Source organism: Etheostoma cragini, chromosome 24, assembly GCF_013103735.1.
Source record: "Etheostoma cragini isolate CJK2018 chromosome 24, CSU_Ecrag_1.0, whole genome shotgun sequence".
NCBI classification, from domain to species: Eukaryota; Metazoa; Chordata; class Actinopteri; order Perciformes; family Percidae; genus Etheostoma; species Etheostoma cragini.
Window position 1 is genome coordinate 10,509,180 of NC_048430.1, and position 6,000 is coordinate 10,515,179.

The 6,000-nt window shown below is 39.6% G+C and overlaps 1 long non-coding RNA gene across 1 annotated transcript in view; it reads right to left on the minus strand.

Moving 5' to 3' along the window:
- LOC117939568 overlaps window positions 1–6,000 on the minus strand; it is a 30,527-nt gene that overhangs the window by 13,001 nt on the left and 11,526 nt on the right. Inside the window, exon 2 of the long non-coding RNA XR_004655618.1 lies at window positions 4,268–4,275. This is a non-coding gene — a long non-coding RNA (uncharacterized LOC117939568). The remainder of the gene's footprint in view (window positions 1–4,267; window positions 4,276–6,000) is intronic.

The following is a 6,000-nucleotide window of genomic DNA, read 5'->3' on the forward strand; positions in this document are numbered from 1 at the left end:
CAATATTCACAAATCTCACAATATGCTAAAGATCAACACAAAAGAGGAGTTGTACACAAAAACATTTTGGGTATGGCCACAGTCTATGAATGTGTGTGAATGGTTTCTGTAATGTGTAAACGCATTTGAGTAGAAGACTAGGACAGTGCCATATAAATACAGTCCATTTACATCTAGAAATGTGCAACAACATAGTTTTGTGACAGAACTTCCCCTCTGAAGTTTTAGGTACAGCATTAAAGATGCTAAAAACAGCATTTTTTTTCATCACTATCATATAAACATAGCATGTGGATAAAGAGAGTCAATTTAGTACATATTTGCATACGGTCCATATTCCTTCACGCATTCTAAACTACAAAGACAATTCTTCAAAGAGACATGTTCCATTAAATCTCAGAACAATGTTGTAAACAGGGTGTGATTTGTTCCCCCTTTCTGGTCTACATATCCCTGCCTCTGCTGAATTATTTTTTTTCATTCCCAATGATCAATGTTTCTTTACCAATAAACCATGTATTTTATACCTAAAATAGAGTTATTTTAAACTAAGTAAAGTGTTGTTTAGGGGACACGTAGTGGAGTTTAGCCAGAAAAGGTGAGCGTCATGCGGCGATGACTGTTAAGTTTAGGCCCCAAAACAACTAGTTAAGTTTAAAAGATTGTGGTTTGGATTTAAAAACTCACAAGGAACATACGAGCATCTTGTGGGTGAAAGTCATTTGTTTTCATCGCGAAGTGAACTCCGCAATCCGGATAGAAATCGCTTTTATTTCATGTTGACACCACGTCGTGTTATTTCATTCTGAGATTATGTTCCATTAAATATTGAAGTTGTTAAGGTCAATCAAAGCTAGGCATTGGAAACTTTCCGTAAGATCATCTCTCAATGCAAATCAAACCAGCTATTAAGCTACCTGAAATAAAACTATGCCTATCTCTATGTTTGGTGAAGGGTATGTGATGTGTGGTATTTTACTTCCAAAGGCCAAGGGAACTTTATCAGGGTGCATAGTATCCTGATCCATAAAATAACTGACCTTTAATAGTAAAAATCTGCCTGCCTCTATGGAAATTTAACATAGGGGTGTGTATACATTGGCCCTCTGTATTTTGAGGAAGAACATTTATATATTTATGATACATTATTCATTCACAAAGAGAATTGGTGTCCTTAAAAGGTTCGATTTTCCTAAATTTTTTGAATTAAAGCATTAAGATCAATTTCCAAAAGATGTTTTTTTATTCCTCTTTTTAATCAACTTTAGCATGGATGTGTAAACTTTCTCAAGCCGCTGTACATTTGAAACAGCAACGTGCATTATGAAGACTATCATACATTCATAATCTCTTTTCGGGCTCGGCTTTGACGTTTATGTAGTCCAAGAAGCTAGGAACCTTGAAGAATGACCATGTTTTTACCATCTGGAGTCATTTAATTTACAGTCTTGTTGTGTGAAACCTAACCACCCAAAGTGATCAGTGAGAGTTCTTTCAGTGGGAGAGGAGGCATCCATGTGACAAAGACGAAGGGGGGCCCCCCAGCAGGAGGGTGTTTTATCACCTCAGTGATAAGCACAGTCCCTCAGCAGGATGCCCAAACTCACTGTTGGAGTTTTTTAATGAAGTATCAAAAGTAGCCACCTTCATGAGGCTACATAATCAAACTAATTAGAAGGGATATCGGCCGATAATGATCCATGGCCACTGGGTGATCCGCATTATCTACCGGGTGACCCAGAGAATGCCCAAGCCCCCTGATTTTTAATAATTTGTTTCATTATTTCACAGTTACGTCCATCTAATGACATAGTCTTTAGTCTTTGTTTATTTTGTATTGGCATTACTTTTATTAGTTAGACCATCCTAAATGTCAAAATGTATGTGCATTTGTCTTTGATCCATATATTATAAGTCTATAAAATGGCACACAAGCCTACGAACAATGCACATTTAAAAATATTCTGCAGAATTTCTGCTTTGATATATCAAAGCAGAAATTACATAATTACATAATTACAGCAGAAACAGATAGCGAGACTTCTGTCAAACACTGTGGACAACTCACTTTGAGAAGAGCTAATAATAGATATCCTATTGATCTCATCCAGGATGATGTGTCTTCTGTTGTCCACACCTCAGCTAGAGGTTGGGAAGCCATTAGTATGTTTTTAAAATCACAATGTGCTATTTTGAATATTGGAATTATTTCTTATGGATGCTTATCTTTTTCATGCAAAAATGGCTGGGCATAAAGACACAATTTACAGTTGCATGTTTCAGGGTGAGTGCCAATGCTCTTGCCAGATATGTGTCACTTTGTTTGCTAATTTTCTAGAACCAGTGTGTAGCATGAAATCACAGTGGGTGACTAGCTGGCTAGCTAACTTACTATCCAACAGGCTACAAAACAAGCTAACTTTATTACTTCTGCAGTCCAATTACCAAGTGTCCTTGGGCAAGACACTGAACCCTGATTTTTTTTTGCACCAAGGCTGAATTGTGGGAGAGACACTTCAGATGCACTATTAGGGGACCACTGAGGTCTACATAAAAGAGACTTCAGATACAGTATTAGGGGACCACAAAGGTCTATATAAAAGCGACTTCAGATACAGTATTTGGGGACCACTAAGGTCCATATAAAAGCATCCAAAGAGCACCATGTTATGGGATCTTTAAGACTAGAAAAGCGCTATATAAATACAGTCCATTTACATACATTTGAAGTACAGTCTATATTATTTTCTACAGACAGCATGGTTTTAATGGTATTTTAGGAGTGAGCAACCCTCAGATGCGGTCGGTCCTGACTCCCCCGAGACCACTGCTTATGTTGCTTGATAAACAACCTGCAAGTGGCAACACTGTAAATTGACTCAGGACCACACTGAAACTCCAGTAAAGTGACACAATAAAATTATTTAGAACATATGGTTATTGATTTCTCTTCTTTTAAGAAAAAAATTGCTAATGCAGTGCAGCACTCATTATTTGCAGTACATTCGGAAAATGATCTTTTTTTTTTAACATATTCTGTGAATATTGGACCAAATTAAGGCTTTCCACTCATTAGCGGGTGCTAGGGAGCCCGCTAGACACGCATTAACCAAATAGCTGTATCGTTTTGCAATGTTCACAGATTTTGATGTGTGCACCAACTTTTTGAGGATATTAAGGGCATCAAAAATGCGTTCAAAGGCTAAAAGTAATTAGAGGGTGCTAGAGCCACCATGCCATGCCCAAGCCTGATTGGGATATCAATCAAAGTATTTACTAGTTTGAAAATTGCTGCAAAAACTAACCCATTTTGAGTTTTTGTGCCTTCTAAAGTCCATGATGGCTGACTTCCTGTTAACTGAAAGAAATTCAAAAAATGATTATTACCGGTGAATGTTTTTAGATTAGAGACATTTTTTGGGAGGGGAACGATGGGGTCGCTGGCAACGCCAGAGACAAATTATCGACTAATGGGGTATCATTGAGTGGCTGGCCCTTGCCTTGGGGGTCAAGTCCAGCCGAAAAAAAGTTGGATTGCCTCAGCATGCCTCTCACATATCTCTCTCCAATAAATACATGAAGAAATTGTAGGAATTGAAACTGTAGCAGAACCGCAGGGAGAAGTGCAGGCAATGCATATTTTAGCTTTTATCAAAATAAGATAATTTGTTTCATGTCTTTTATATGGTTTCTATTGGATTACCAACAAACACAACAATTCTTTCAAACCATCTGACTATATGGGTTGTGAATTCCTACCCTCTAATAAAACCCACAGGAGTATTTTCCTTCATATCTCAACCAATTCAATTCAATTGAATTTTTTGTATAGTATCAAATTATAAAAAAAGTTACCTTGAGACACTTTACCGATAGAGTAGGTCTAGACCACTTTCTAATTTTTGCAAAGCCCCAACAATTCTAGTAATTCCCCTAAGAGTACGCTTTTAGTGCTACAGTGGTGAGGAAAAACTCCCTTTTTGGAAGAAATCTGGGACAGACCAATGGCTCTTGGTAGGCGGTGTCTGACGGTGCCGGTTTGGGGTGTGATGCACACTGGCAATAATAGTCACAGTTAGGCGCAAAACATAGTCACAAAACAAAAAAACAGAGAACACCAGTTGCGATTTCAAAAGTAATGGTTGTTGTTTTATGTATGTTGTCAACTTTCTTACCCGGCCTCTGTTTAGAAAATAAAACGTGTATTAAGTTAAGAAATAATTGTGGTTTGGATTGAAATCGGATGCTACTTCACTTCCGGTTACACACATGACGCTGAACCATCACGTGACCTATCCTCTAATTCAACAGAAAAGATGAAGTAAAGATGAGTTGTATTTGTCGCTTAAACAAAAGACCTATGGGATATTTCGGGGGAGGACAGTCTCATTTTCTTGCAAAATTAGCTTGCAAAACCCCCGAACAAAAGTCTGAAGCCGTCGATCCACATGTGTACACGCTGCTGTGCAGCATGTGCTTTGTGAACATTATAATTGGGCGTCTAAAAGAAGCATGCAGTGCTTCAGCAGCTGCTGTAAACCTGCTGAAAGAAACTGCTCAAAAAACAAAAAGGATAAGGAATCCAGTTTATCAGTGAGCTAATGCTGCAGCTCCTCAAGTCCAATATTTGAGCATCACTTTATGCATACTTGCACCAAGCAACTTTCAAGCGATGCCATTGTTGGAGACAACTTTCCAATATCGGAATTAAGTCATCATAGTCTTGCTAGAGTTGGGGCGCGGTCCCATTGTCTCAATCGTTTGGTATAAGGTGGTCAAAAAACTTAAGTGTCCTGAGTGATCTAGAACAACAAATTGTTGAAAATGACAATTACAGTTTTTAAATCATTCAATTATTTGTCTCAAACATTTGTATCTTGACCATGTCATGTGAAATACTACTTCAGTATGATAGTGGATGGTTGCTAGCCGGCTGGGGGCTGACTGCAGATGTGTCCCTGAGGCTGTAATGATAGTGGATGGTTGCTAGCTGGCTGTGGACTGACTGCGGATGTGTCCCCGGGGCTGTAATGATAGTGGATGGTTGCTAGCTGGCTGTGGACTGACTGTGGATGTGTCCCCGGGGCTGTAATGATAGTGAATGGCTGCTAGCTGGCTGGAGGCTGACTGTGGATGTGTCCCCGGGGCTGTAATCATAGTGGATGGTTGCTATCTGGCTGGGGACTGACTGTGGATGTGTCCTCGGGGCTGTAATGATAGTGAATGGCTGCTAGCTGGCTGGAGGCTGACTGTGGATGTGTCCCCGGGGCTGTAATGATAGTGGATGGTTGCTAGCTGGTTGGGGGCTGACTGTGGATGTGTCCCCGGGGCTGTAATGATAGTGGATGGATGCTAGCTGGCTGTGGAGTGACTGGGGATGTGTTCCCGGGGCTGTAATGATAGTGAATGGCTGCTAGCTGGCTGGGGGCTGACTGTTGATGTGTCCCCGGGTCTGTAATGATAGTGGATGGTTGCTAGCTGGCTGGGGGCTGACTGTGGATGGGGAGTGAGGCCAACAGACAAACTTTGTAACCGTGGTCAAACCAATCATACTAAGAATAACTAAGTGTATTAAACAATGTTGTAATCTTACGTTACCCACCAAAAACTTACCAGCTAACGTGATAGACCTAGCATTAGCATTAGCTACTTGCTAAGCAAACAGCACCTTTAAACTAGGCCCCAAAGCACTTTTCCTCTTCGTTCACCCCACAGGTTGGAAGTGGAATTGTCCATTGCTGTTACCATTACCATTATTCTTATGTCTCATTCAAACGGTGGTTAATGAACCACTGAAAGGATTTTGGAAACAATATTTTAAGGTAGAAAAAAAATCTTTGGTGTTGGATCGAATTGAATTGAAATCAATCAATATCAATAAATAAGGTCTCGGTTGTACTACTGTGTTGCAAAGTGGCATGTAATCAATGACAAAACGCTGTTATGTGGCATAACACAGTTGTATTAACATTTACTGAGTATAACTCTACACCACTGCCT